The following is a 15,231-nucleotide window of genomic DNA, read 5'->3' as shown; positions in this document are numbered from 1 at the left end:
TTACATTTTTGTAGGCAAAAGGGTGTCTCTTACTTGTTCCTGAATTTTTTTTTTTTACAAGTCCCAATTAAGCCTTGAATTTATCTTAATTGGAATAAAACTATCTGAAAACAGAAAATCATGCCACAATTTCTTTCCAAGATTTCACTAGTATTCCATTTTCATAGCATTTGGGGGCACATACACATTTTTTAAAATTACATTCTTAATCATTGAATCATTTTGAGATAACCGGCTAGCAATTTCGAAGGGGGGAGAGTTGGAGCTCTACCTCACTCCTTACACCAAAATAAATCCCAGCTGCTTTTAATTTAAGTGTAACAAATAAAACCAAAAACATACTAGAAGTGGAAAAAAAAATGCTTCCTGCATAGTATGAAGAATTTTGAAATCCTGCATACTGTTTGCATTACCGATCAACTTTCTGATGAAATCACTTCAACTAGCCTGAGGAGTGCTTTAATGTATTAGGTTGGCTAAGCAAAAGGAGCCATTAGGGACAGGAATAAGATCACTGATCAGGTGCTGACTGAATCAAGGGGGAGAGCCACAATTATTCATCACTATATCCAATTTTCTTTCGTCAGAAAAATATGTCTTTCTCTGGAGTCCCACAGGTATATAACAACCAATATAACATTTTGTCCATGTAAATATATATATTGTAAACAAATTCAACATTGCTGACAATTACCAAACATTTGGCATATAGCTATAGAGTTGGCATATGCAAAACACATGGATTTTATTCTGATTACAATTGTTTTGTGTTGGCTTAAAGTTATCATACTTAAACAATTTAGAAGTCGTACAGTTCCACTAGGTATAATCTCTAATTCCTCTCCTTTTTATTTAACATTCAAATGGTCACTTAGTTATATAAATTCTTCCTGCTTTACTTGAGACTATTTTAATTTTTGGAGTTAATTCTTACTTGTTCCTGAGTTTGGAGTTAACTCCACTGTGTAACATCTCCTTTACTGAATTTTAAATATCATTTCACAGTGTACTTATAAAGCAACAACAGCAGTTAACAAAGTGCCTGAGTCACTGAATAGCTCAAAACAAATCTCTGTGAAAATATGTTCAATTAACTGTGCACACTCGGTACTTTAGTTGGCATCCTTAGCTGGGAGTTTCTAGCAAACGTAAAGATGCACACAACTCATAAAAGACATTTTCGTGTAGGGAAGTGATTTGCATTCTTGCAAAACATTTTAACCATATAAGAAATGTTGGGTATGAGTTCTAAGAGTCAGGGAAAATTTTCATTTTCTTCTGAAGGAGAAGTCGTAAGACAGGACTTGCGCCTTCCAAATATGTGCTCCCCCAGGAGGGCCATGGAAGACTCACAGCCCTCTCTCTCCACATTTTTTTTAAATGTAAGCACTGGATCATATCCTTCCATGTGGGCCACACCCCAAATTTGCCAAAAAGACAGAACACATGTCTTTTTGTTTAGTTTTACTCTTGGAATTATTTACAGGACACCTATAGATTCTGTGAAAAGAAAAGAAATAAAGCTGGCTTAAAATCAATGACAATCTGTATTCCCAACAAAGCAAAGAGCAGTACCTAGATAAGGTGATGTGGAAGCATTCACATTTGTCTGAAATTGCAGGAATGGGCTTCTCCCCAGCTGGAGTGGATTCCAAGTGAGTGAGAATCAGCCTCTGTCTCTGCAGAGGTGGCCTGAGTGTTCAAAAAGAGGCTCCAGGCCCTGGCCGGTTGGCTCAGTGGTGCAGGGGACCCGGGTTCGATTCCCGGCCAGGGCACATAGGAGAGGCGCCCATTTGCTTCTCCCCCCCCTTCTTCCTCTCTGTCTCTCTCTTCCCCTCCCGCAGCTGAGGCTCCATTGGAGCAGAGATGGCCCGGGCGCTGGGGATGGCTCCTTGGCCTCTGCCCCAGGTGCTGGAGTGGCTCTGGTCGCAGCGGAGCGAAGCCCCGGAGGGGCAGAGCATCGCCCCCTGGTGGGCAGAGCATCGCCCCTGGTGGGTGTGCCGGGTGGATCCCAGTCGGGCGCATGCGGGAGTCTGTCTGACTGTCTCTCCCCGTTTCCAGCTTCGGAAAAATACAAAAAAAAAAAAAAAAAAAGAGGCTCCAAAGGGTGGAGGGGAAGACAATGGGTGATCCTCCAACAGGAAAGTGAGAGGAGCTAATGTAGGCAAGAGGAGCAAGAAAGGAAGAGGTGGGAAACCAGGCTGCACCCATTTGGCAATCCAATACCTGAAATTAAGTACAATGCGGGTACACTAAGGCTTGGAAGGTTAGCTCAGCTATGTGGTCCTGCTGTCTAAAGACGTCAGCCATGGTAATTCCGTCGCTAAGATGAAGCAAAGAACCAAGGGACTATTTAACTGCTGGTGGCCATAACTGTACTATTGGGCACACCTTCACTGACAACAGTACTGACAGCTGATGAGGTTGAGCTGAGGAAAAGTTCAGGCACACTCTGTTCAATTCCTCTCATTTCAAATGGTGGCAAAGCTAGTAGACCCCCAAAACCTCAAGCAAAGAAAGGTATCCTAAGAGGAGTGTTAAAAAGAAAAAGTTTATTGGCCCTGTTCAGTTGGCTCAGTGGTAGAGCGTCGACCTGGCATGTCGAAGTCCCAGGTTCGATTCCTGGCCAGAGCACACAGGATAAGCATCCATTTGCTTCTCCACCCTTCCTTCCCCTCTCCTTTTCTCTATCTCTCTCTTTTCCTCCCTCAGCCAAGGCTCTATTAGAGCAAAGTTGGCCCAGGCACTGAGGATGGCTCCGGTTGTAACGGAGCAATGCCCCAGACAGATAGAGCATCGCCCCCTAGTGGGCATACTAAGTGGATCCCAGATGGGCGCATGCAGGAGTCTGTCTCTCTGCCTCCCTGCTTCTCACTTCGGAAAAATATAAATAAATAGATTAATTAATTAATTAATTAATTAATTTTAAGAAAGGTTTAGTGAACCATATGCCAGCCAGAGAAAGGACCAAGCCTGGGGTGTGTGGTTAGAACCACCAGCAGCAGGACTGAGTGGAGAAAACCTATGTGTCTGGAGCTGATGGGCTTTTGGTTTTTGGTTTTTTTAACAGGCTTTTTAATACATTAAGTTTGCTCTTTTGGATTGGTTGTGGGCAACAGTCTGTAAAGTTCATGCGTAAGCAAGATGTGATGGCGTCTGGTGGTCGGCTGCTCAGTTATTCTCTCTAGATAATCACAGAAATATCCACCTGAAGTTAATTCAGAGTTTCAACATACATTCAGGAATGTAAGCAGTCCTGTTGGTTTTGGCCCACAGTTGTCAACTGATTAACCTCTCTTGTTTTCTTCCTTCCACCCTCTGGCCTGCTGTAATTTAATTTAGAACATCCCCGAATATATTTTCTTGTCAGCAATAATGTGGATCCCAGTCATTCCTCCAAAAAGAAAAACGTTCTTTCCTGCTTTAAACAGGCATATAAGTATTTGATGCGAATCCTCCCTTCCAACGACACATTCGACTGCCTTCTCCACTCTGTGCAGAATTGGGGCTAATGAGCACCTCCTGGTGCTCCCACAGACACAGCTCAGCATCTGTGCACACGTGTACCGGTTCCGTGGCTTTGCTTGCTGCTCTTCAAAGAGGCTGACTAGGCTGTCAGGCTCATTCACATCTGTATCTGCTCCAATGACATGATCGCTGCTATGAGGAATGAGACCTACGGAGCTCCAGGACCACTGGAGTCCATGGTTGGCCCTTGTCAGACATTTTCATTTGCTCCATCAAAGCTACAAAAACAAATGCTCACTCTCACCAAGGCCTGGCCTCTACACACGTCACTTGCTGAAATGGTTGGTTCTTACAGGATTTTGATGTTGAGATCAGCATTTTTATATGCTTTTCAGTCTTAGCTTTTAGAAGATTCTTAGAAGAATATTATTATTTAATACTGAGCCATTTCAGTTGAAGTAAAAACAACAAGAGATTCTGTCCAGCACTAAGTCCTAGATAGTTTTCTAGCTTCTATTTTATAGTAACTGGTGATTGATGTTTTAAAAATTATAAATTTCTTAGCAAGTTAGGAATAGAAAATAAGCTTGCTTAACATGATAAAAGGTATCCATCAAAAAACTACACCAATGTTATACTTAGAGTTGAAATATTAGGAATATTTTCTTTAAAATAAAAAATGAGAAAGAAAATTATAACCATCATCAGCATTGTCCTCCTCTGGCACTAGCCAATACAATAGTACAAACAAAATTTAAAAATAATTATAAATATCAGGGGGAAAAATTGTTAGTATTTGCAGACAATATAATTGACTACCTAAAAATCCCGTAAGAATCAACTTAAAAATTATTAGAACTAATAAAAGACCCCAGTGAACTAGCCAGGTACATGATCAATAAAATATATTTATATTTTAAAATTATATATAAATGCTATATACGGGCATGCCTCGGAGAGCTGGTGGATGCCGGTCCAGACCACTGCAATAAAGCCAGTATCACAATAGAGTGAGTCGTAATCCTTTCGTTGGTGGAAGATCTGCCTTCAATTTGTAAAATACGTAACATCTGTGAAGCATGATAAAGTGAAATATGCCTATAAATATATATATTTTCTATTTTATATAGAAACTAGAAAGAAACAAAACAAAAAATGAGCAAAATGTATAAGAAGACAACTAAGAAAGTGTTTATGAACTATCCCTAATATATGGAAAGCGATGCTACATTCCCAAAAGGGACTTAATACTGAAGAGATGTCGGTTCTCTCACAAATATGTAATCCACAAGTTCACATTAATGCCATTAGAAAACCTAGCAAGATTTTTAAGTAATTTCAAATGCTGATTCTAAATTTTAATTTAAAAAGAAAAGAGAAGTACAGCCAATATATAGTAATACAACAGAACAACTTTCAGAAACAGACGTATAAATATATAGAAGTTTAGTTTATGATAACGGTGGCAATTCCAAGAACTACTTTTTAACAAACGACTATCTAATTGAAAAAATAAAGTTAAATTTCCATCCCTACTACATAAAAATAGATTTCACATGGATTAAAGAAAAGAGAATGTAAGGGATTTTTCTTGCTTGTAATTAATAGCAACTGTCTTATAAATGGAAGATTCTTATAAACTTGCCAATCAGACAGGTCTCAACTTTCAGGGAAAAGTAAGAAAGGGGAAGAAAGAAGAATGGAAGGGCAGGAAAGGTATTTCTTGTCTACAGTCAAGACAAAAACATGCACAGAAAAAAAAAAAGTTTCCCTCACCCAACCCCCACACTCTGCTCCTGTAGCAGAACCTTTATTAGCCTCTCCATGAACAAATCTATGCATATGGTGCCTGCACGTAAGAGTAGTCCATCAATGTTAGTTGAGTGAATAAACATAAATGAAGAATTTCAACATGTCTGAATGTTTTTAAGCAAATCAACAATGGAAATGGAAGCTCTAGCTGAGACAATGTTTTCTTTCAAGAACCAGAGGTAATAAACAAGTTCTAATTTTCCCACTGCCTTTGAGCAAATATTCAAAGTGCGGACTCTCCTTGGGTGGTATTGAATGAATTCCTACTAAAATTTATTAACTTTGTCAGCTGACTGGATTACTTTTCAATGCATACACATTCTTCCACATTCTATGTCAGCTGAGGTCAAGTCCCTTTTGCAGTTGGCCCAGGAGGGAAAATAAGAGTAGATGCCAGGAACTTAGGGTAGGTGCCAAAAGGAAAAAAAGGCGCCAGCACTGGCAGTCAGCAGAAGAATCAGCTCCAATTTGCCTCGTTTGTTTATCAAATGTCCTGTCACAGGACCAGATTCCCTGCCATTCTATGAATGCATAGAGCAAGTAATGGTTGTGTCATGGTTCATTGAGGAAACAGCCAGAATCCAGAATCCGGAGTCCAGCTGTTGGGTTACCCATTAATGCATCCATTAACACGGTAACTGTTTATTTGTGGATTTATGTTCTAATATTTCACAACTTCCTGAAAGGGCTTTGTTCAGTCGATAATAAAGAGGTCTCCTCACCTCCGTTTGCTGAGTGTGTTGTCTATTAAATTATCTTATCTACTGCTAATGCCATTGCCTCCGCTGTAGATTACAAGATGCAAATGCTCACTTTTTTCTTTTCTTTTTTATAGACTTTATTTTTTAGAAAAGTTGTAGGTTGACAGGAAAATTGAGCAGACAGTATGGAGAATTCCCATATATCCCCTCTTATATGCACACAATTTTCTTTTTTATTAACATCTTGCACGGCCCTGCCAGGTAGCTTATTTGGTTAGAACATTGTCCTGATATACCAAGATTGTGGGTTCAATCCCTGGTCAGGGCAGATACAAGAATCAACCAATGAATGCATAAATAAGTGGAATAACAAACCACTCTCTCTCTCTCTTTCTCTCTCATCTGTCTCTCCCATCCCCTCTCTCTTAAAAAAAATCAATAAATAATCTCTTGCATTAGTGTGGTACATTTGTAATAATTGATGAATCAATATTAAAGACCATAGTTGACAGTGCTCACTCTGTGTTATTCAGGCCTGCAGAACTTGACAAACGCACATATATCCATCATGTGTCTTACAATATTGTGCAGAATAGTTCTGCCACCCTTCATCCCTCCTCCTCTCTCCCCTTGAGCCCCTGGAAACCTTTACTATTTTTATTATCTCCATAGTCTTGTTATTTCCAGAATACAATAAAGCTTGAGTCATACAGTGTGTACCTTTTTAAGATTGTCTTCTTTCACTTAGCAATATGCATTTTAGGTTCCTCTATATCTTTTTGCTGTTTGACTGTTCATTTTTTAATTGCTGAGTAATATTACATTGTATGAGTGTACCCCCGCTCATTTATTCATTCACATATTGGCGGACGCTGATGTTAACTTTCTGATTGTTTTGAACAATTCATAGAGAGGACTCAGTGGGATGGTTTTATGTTTTCCATAAACTACTCTAAGGTTCTTTGTATGTGTTTATAAGGTACAGATTAGAGGGGAAATAAAAATTATCCATTATTCTAACACCAAGACAAAAACCTCTTAAATATTTTTGTTCTTTATTTTTGTTCATACATAGGGGTCCTCAGGTTACGACTCAGTTCTGCTCCTACAACAGTGACATAACCCGAATTTGGGTGTAAGTCGAAACACACCCAAGCCTAAGTCACTTACCTATCCTGACACAGTGGTAAAATCATAATATAGAACATAAAAACACAACTAAGCCAAAAATGGCAAAGGTAAGCGTAATGGGGGATGCCAACTCCCTCATTCATATGTCACGTTACTGCATATTCTTCCTTCGCACACAAATTAATTCACTGATGTAGTCTATAAGTATAAGACTAATAGCATAAGCTGAAACACTCACATCTTAATGTTTTTAAGATTTTATGGGAGTGAGTGTCATAAATGTAAAACGTTATATGTCGAGACTGTCATAACCCAAGGACTTCTGTATGCCCATTTAAAAATACTGAAATCATGCTACAAACACAATTTTTTATCTTATGTTTCTTTACTTAGTATTATAAAAATTCGTAGTATATGGTATAATACTCTACCTACATCTACTCTTCAAGGCTGACAAATGGCATACCTGCCCCAGCTGCTGGAAATATCAGCCGCTCCCATAGTCTTTGGTATTCCTCAGTTTCACTACTATCAGTCTAAGCAAAAATGTGTTTATATTGCTATATATTCATTGGGCTTCCTGGATCTGAAGTATGCATGTATGTTTCATCAATTCTAATTTTTTTTATTGTTATCTCTTCAAAAATTTCCTCTCCTTTATTCTCTTTTTCTTCTAACACTCCAATTAGACATATTAGACCTTCTCGCTCTGTCCTCCATACCTCTTAACCTGTTTTTCATATTTTCTACCCCTTTGTCTTTCTATTATACATTCTGGATAATTCTTCAGATATATTTTCCTGCTTATAGAGTTATCATCTATATCTAATTGTCTCTTTAAACTATCATTTGAGTTTTAATTTTAATTTTTATATTTGTGTTTTATTTTAAAAATTCTATTTGGTTGTTTTTTTCAAATGTGCCTGTTCACCTTTCATAATTACTTGCACCTTAAATTTTAAATCACCGTTTTTATTTATTTTTTTTAAATTATTTTTATTTATTCATTTTAGGGGGGGAGAGAGAGAGAGAGAGAGAGAGAGAGAGAGAGAGAGAAGAGGGGAGGAGCAGGAAGCTTCAACTCCCATATGTGCCTTGACCGGGCAAGCCCAGGGTTTTTGAACCAGCGACCTCAGTATTCCAGGTCGACGCTTATATCCACTGCACCACCACAGGTCAGGCCCCGTTTTTATTTAAATATATAAAACATGCTTATTTTATATTTTGGATTCAGTCATTCCCACATCTAAAGTCTTTGCTACTGCTTCTGGGATTTGTTGTTCCTGCTGGATTTTGCTCATAGTGCCTTCTCTCCTTAAATGCTTTTTGATTTTGACTCTGAACAACATTTCTTAAAACTTGATTCATGGAAAACTTTGAGGTTTGTGTTGTGATTGCATGTCTCCCAAGAGGATTTTTGTTTGCTTCTTAAAAATATCTGGAATCATTACCAACCCAGAATTGTTTTTAAATAAATTCCAACCTAAAATTATTTAGGATCATGCAGGTAGCACAAATTTGGGTTACACACTTGAGTAGAGCCAACTTCTGCTTTAGGAAAATCTCAAGAGAAAATTTTCTCTTTAACCTGACATCAACAAGCAAGCTTCCTTGCTATTTCTATCTGCAAGGCAGAGTATTTTTCTCATTCATTCATACACTGACTTTGTTGACTTTTAGGGTCCCTGTTCCTGTCCTTGTTTTTTGCCTCCTGTTCACTCTGCCAACATGTGATCATCAAAAGGAAAGCTAATCTTTGAATAAATGACTGATGGGACTGAAACATTTAGTTATATTAGAAGGTAAAAAATTGCTCATCAACTACTATGAGATGATGTTTCCAGCTCCTCCCCCACTTCTCTCTCTCTCTCTCTCTCTAAAATCAATAAGTAAGCCTGACCAGGTGGTGGCGCAGTGGATAGAGCGTCGGACTGGGATGCGGAAGGACCCAGGTTCGAGACCCCGAGGTCGCCAGCTTGAGCGTGGGCTCATCTGGCTTGAGCAAAGAGCTCACCAGCTTAGACCCAAGGTCGCTGGCTCCAGCAGGGGGTTACTCGGTCTGCTGAAGTCCCGCGGTCAAGGCACATGTGAGAAAGCAATCAATGAACAACTAAGAAGTCGCAATGCGCAACGAGAAACTGATGATTGATGCTTCTCATCTCTCTCCGTTCCTGTCTGTCTGTCCCTGTCTATCTCTGCCTCTGTAAAAAAATAAAAATAAAATAAAATAAAATCAATAAGTAAAAAATAAAAAGAAATAAAGATTTGAAAAAAGAAATAAATTGCTCAGAAAAATATGGAAAGATGTCAAAGAGCAAAGGAACCAGAATAAAGGGATTCCCACTATCCACATCAGAAATAGTGATAGTGATAGAATATAATCCATGAAAACAATAAAAAGCCATAAGTCCATACTGAGGTAAATAGATGTAAGATAGATAGGTATAGATATAGATATAGATATAAATAAATGATTGATAAAAAAGATATATGGCCCTGGCTGGTTTGCTCAGTGGTAGAGCATCGGCCTGGCGTGCAGAAGTCCCGGGTTCGATTCCCGGCCAGGGCACACAGGAGAAGCGCCCATCTGCTTCCCCACCCCTCCCCCACTCCTTCCTCTCTGTCTCTCTCTTCCCCTCCGGCAGCCAAGGCTCCATTGGAGCAAAGATGGCCCGGGCACTGGGGATGGCTCCTTGGCCTCTGCCCCAGGCGCTAGAGTGGCTCTGGTCGCAACATTGCGACGGCCCGGAGGGGCAGAGCATCGCCCCCTGGTGGGCGTGCCGGGTGGATCCCGGTCGGGCGCATGTGGGAGTCTGTCTGACTGTCTCTCCCCGTTTCCAGCTTCAGAAAAATACAAAAAAAAAAAAATGATATATGGTAGATAGATGATAGATAAATAGATATGATAGATGATGATAGATATAGATAAATTATAGATGATGAGGATAGATAGATAAATGATAAATAGATATAGATATATTTAAAAAGGAAAAAATTTCTTTAAAATAGAATGTTCACAAGTAAATGTTGACTACAGAAAGAATGATTTCATTAGATAATCTCCATTGAGCAACCACAATAGTAACAACAGTTTCAAGCAAGAATGATAAATAGGTATTGAAACCAATGGGTGAAAGTATGATGAGAAACAGGATATTTACATAGTCTCAAAATATCTCACTAGAGATACTTATTAATTCCAAAAGGAAGAATGGTGACTGTATAATGCAAAAACTTAGTAGACACTACCTTCAGCAAGTAATTAATCACAAATGAAAAACTGATAGCATGTGCCTCTGTATACGTGCACATGCTATCACTTCCATAATATTCTTGCCAAAAATGTATAAGCTAAAGCCAGGAGGAACATCAGGCAAACACAAATTGAGGGATTTTTTACAAAATAGCTGACCTATGCTTTTCAGAAATGTCCAGACCATGGAAAGACCACAGAACAATTCTAGATTAAAGGTGAATAGGAGACAAGAAAACAAATGCAACCTGAGACCCTGAGCTGGATACTGGATCAGAAGATTTTTGTTATGCTTAGCATTGTTATAAAGGACATTATTTAGATAACTAGAAATTTTTGAATAAGGTCTACAATACTAATAAATAATAGTATTGTATTTTTGTTAATTTTATGATTTTTGATCATCATACTGTAGTTATATAAGAGAATATTTTTGTTTTAGAGAAATATACACATATATAAATATATGGAGAGAGAGACATAGGTAATAGATATAAATACATATGCAGACATAGGTGTAGATATAGAGAAGGGAGGATAAAGCAAAGGTAGTGAATTGTTAACCACATGAACACATGGAATCGGAGGGAAGAATACGCTGCAGGAGTCTTTGTACCATTACACCATTTGGAACAATGATGTAAGCCCAAAATTATTTTGAAATGGAAAGCTAAAGAAATGAAAGCTGATTTGGACAGAGTCCAGAACAAGGATTAAAATCAGGACCTGAATAAGTTCTGGTGTGCACTCTTGCCCATCTCCCAGAGTGAGGCTATTCTAGACTAGAGGGAGGCTAAGGACAACCTGAATTTAAAGGAGTCAGAATCAATGGAACTGGGGGTTGATGCTGTAGACTGAGTGAGCTAGGAGGCCAGAGGCAATGACAGTGGTGCAGGCAGATACAGCCCTCCCTAATACCTGATACTCATCAACACCAACAAAATCACAAGGCTATGCTGACTATGAACAATACATTAACAGCAGCTCTTGGAGAAACAGCACCCTATGCAATAGTTTCCAAGTATTCTTTCTTATATTAACTGCTGATTTGGGAAAAAGAAGAGCAAATATAAATCAGTTGCAATCTAATGTGAACTCATTTGATTTATTAGGACTTGTTGAAACTCTCCCAACCCATATTGATCTAAATCCTCTAGAAATGTGTTGCTCACTACAATAGTTACTAACCCTGTGAGGCTATTCTAATTTAAATTATTAAAAAGTAAATGAAATTTAAAATTCAATTCCTTAGTTCCACTAGCCACATTTTCAGTGCTCAAAAACCACATATGGCTAGTGGCTAATAGCTCTAGTACTGCATAGCATCGATATAGAAGGTTTCCATCACTGCAGAAAATGCTGAACACTCGGAATTCTGCAGTAAACATTGTACATCATTTTTCCAGAACTGAAGACCTCATCATTGATTTGATGATAGCCATGATTTTTTTTTTAATTTCATTGTCTTTGAGTCATGGAAAATATCAAGCAAAGCTCGAGAAAAAACCTTCAATAAAGCTGAAACACTTGACCACTCGACTTCTTTTTGAATTCAATACCAGGAGAGTTCTTTGTGACAAATGGGAAAGAAAAAAGCCTGTTGAGAAGAAATGGCAGTATAAAGAACCTTAAGACTGTGGTTAAACATTGTCAAAAAGATTCTGAATCGCCCATGTCTCGTGACATTTTGTGTGATCCACATTCCCCTCACCTTCCACCCCACCTCTGCACTGTGGAAAATGTTGTTCATGTTTCATTACACAGAATGGTTTGGCAGAATTGGTTTGACCAAGACCAACTTCCAATAATAAAATCTATAATATTATTCAAGGAAGTCAGAAAATTGAACTAAAAATGCAAATTAGGAGTTAAAGCGTTAGAGCTCTGAGTTATCGGAACTAGAAGGGGTCTGTGAGATACTGAACTTTCAGAGTCTATGATCCCTTCAGGTCAGAGTTGACTAAGGCTGGCTGCTCAGTGCAGGCTGGAGTTAACATTGTCACAGTCTCCAGTGGTGGTTGTAAGTGCATGCAGATGGAACCCAGAAAAAATGTTGAGTTTGATACCATTATGCAACACTTGAAAGCATTCAGAATTATACCATTGATTGTCTTTTAGTATAGTATTTGTAACAGAAATATAAACGTGTGTAGTAGTAATAAACACCAACTTCAAATAGTGGTTCCCTCCAGTGGTGGGATTCTGCCGGTTGTCACCAAGTTGAGTTCGGCGGAACCAATACCTAACTTTTTGTTGAGTTCGGCAAACCAGTTGTTAAAATGGCACTTGTAATCAGGGTTCTTTTTAAGACAGTCTCCTGGGCAGCTGCCCAATGAGGAAATCACAAATTTCCATTCCTTACTCTTTTTTAACGTTCATCTGCACAACAGTGTATTCTAAATGCCTGTAGTAATGTCCATTCCGTCCACAGGTGTAAAAAAGTGCAAGTGATGATGCCAATCAAGAAGCAATATAGAAATATCTTAAATAATAGTTTTATTTTTTGTGTATTATTTAACATCTTTTTATTAATATTTTAAAACTCTTTTTTATAACATAATCTAGTTTTTGTTTGTTTGTTTTGTATTTTTCTGAAGCTGGAAATGGGGAGAGACAGTCAGACAGACTCCCGCATGCGCCCGACTGGGATCCACCCGGCACGCCCACCAGGGGCGACGCTCTGCCCACCAGGGGGCGATGCTCTGCCCCTCCAGGGGGGCCGCTCTGTCGCGACCAGAGCCACTCTAGCACTTGGGGCAGAGGTCAAGAAGCCATCCCCAGCACCCGGGCCATCTTTGCTCCAATGGAGCCTTGGCTGCAGGAGGGGAAGAGAGAGACAGAGAGGAAGGAGGGGGGGGGGTGGAGAAGCAAATGGGCGCTTCTCCTATGTGCCCTGGCCGGGAATCGAACCCGGGTCCCCCGCACACCAGGCCAACGCTCTACCGCTGAGCCAACCGGCCAGGGCCAACATAATCTAGTTTTGTATACCCTTTCATTGTTCTTATTTAAGTATTAAATGCATGAAATAATAAACTATCTTTCGGTATATCATTTTTTTATACTTGAATGGTCATTAGGGTGGAGAACCAGTTGTTAAATTATTTGAATACCACCACTGGTTCCCTCTAAGGAGAGAGAGAGGGGAAAATATGAGAAAGAGAGACAGACAGTTTCAATTGTGATATTAACTTAAAAAATAATAATAAATGATGCAGAGATGGCTAATGTCAGTCTCAGAGGACTATCAGTGAGTACAGAAGGTATCAGGTATGTTATTCTGTTTGTTTGAAATATTCCATAATAAAAGAAAGGTTTAATAAAATAAATTCTATTTCGCTCACTTAGTACTTATTTGATCTTGAGCTTCCTTTGTTGTTGTTGTTGTTGTTGTTTTGCTTGCAAACAAGACTAATATAATGCCTACTGGATGGGCTGCTGAGAAAAGTCAGGAGACACTCAGGAAACAAGCCTCTGCATGGAGTCTGGAAGGAGACCTCAGCAGCAGCCAGGCGCGGGGATGCCTTGTTCTCCAGATCAGCCAATGGGATATGAGGCATGCCATCATCACACTTTGCTCTAAAACAATAGGCCAGAGATGGCCCACTTTTCTTTGGACTAGAATGAATCAGAGTAATGAGGCTGGGTCCTGCTGTTCCAGTCAAAACAGAAAGGAGGTTTGGATGTGCAAGCCTTTCTGCTCCCACTGGCTGGCCAGGCTTACTGTTTCCACATCTGTCCTCAGGACAGCGGAAACCAAATACTCACAGTGGTTCTTGCACAAAAGCACTTCAGGAGACCAAATTCAACCCCACAGGTCTGTAAGGGCTGACCACCTCCCGTAGCAACAGGCAGCCACCTGAGCAGACCAGACACAGAAAAGAGCTGAGAGAAGAAAGGCCAGTTAGGAATGGCACCCGCCCTTCCCTCATCCACCCACTGTGGTAGCTTCAGTCACTCAACTCACAGCCAAGCGTCTTCTCTCTACGCCCAACACCTCTGACTGCTATCCTCCCTGCCACCTCTCTCCTCTGTTCCCCCTAAGTCCTCATTTCTGGGAAAACTCTCGCCAGCACTGCTTCCCCAGTGGCCTCCTTCTCCTGCCCTGCAGAGACCTGGCTCAACCCTACAGCCCTTGGCCTTGCACATGACAGGGCCCAGAGGCAGCCCTGCAATCTTCCCAATTTCTCCCAGTACCCACACCTTCCCTTCTCAAGGATGTCAGCAACCAACTTTTCATGCACAGTCCTCATAAATTCTGGTGCTTCCCAGAACTCTGACCTTGGCTCTCTTCACACACATATTGTCTTCATATCTACTCCTATGATTTCAGTTTTTCTTATCAGCCAGTGACTCCCAAACCTGTACCCCCTGCACAGATGTCTCCCCAGCACTCCAACCCATCTTTCCAACCACATCTGGATGTGACTACCTGAACATCGTATAGTTGCCTCAACTGCACCATGTTTAACACTGACTCGTTCTCTTTTTCTCTCCTCTCCTAAGCATGCTATCTTGTACTCCCAAATATAACTAACAAACCACAAATCAGATCATCCACTGATTCTTGACCTTATCTTCCCGTAACTCCTACATCTTGTCAATGACCAAGTTCTGTTGATTCTGTCTCTAAAATAACTTTCATAATTAACTCATCCATTGCAGCCCCGTTTCATTCCGAATTAAGGAGCCATCATCCACTGTTTGATACATGGTGCAGTCATCCCCTGATTTGCTCTCTGGGCACCCTGACTTAACATGTTTTTAAATGGTGGCACCAGAGTTATGTCTCTAAAACACAACACGGATCATTTCACTTCCCTACCTTAAAGCCTGTTTATAGAAGCAGGTCCAAACTCCTTAACAGAA

Source organism: Saccopteryx leptura, chromosome 3, assembly GCF_036850995.1.
Source record: "Saccopteryx leptura isolate mSacLep1 chromosome 3, mSacLep1_pri_phased_curated, whole genome shotgun sequence".
NCBI lineage: Eukaryota > Metazoa > Chordata > Mammalia > Chiroptera > Emballonuridae > Saccopteryx > Saccopteryx leptura.
The sequence above is the reverse complement of the archived record's forward strand: the minus strand, read 5'-3'. Positions refer to the sequence as shown.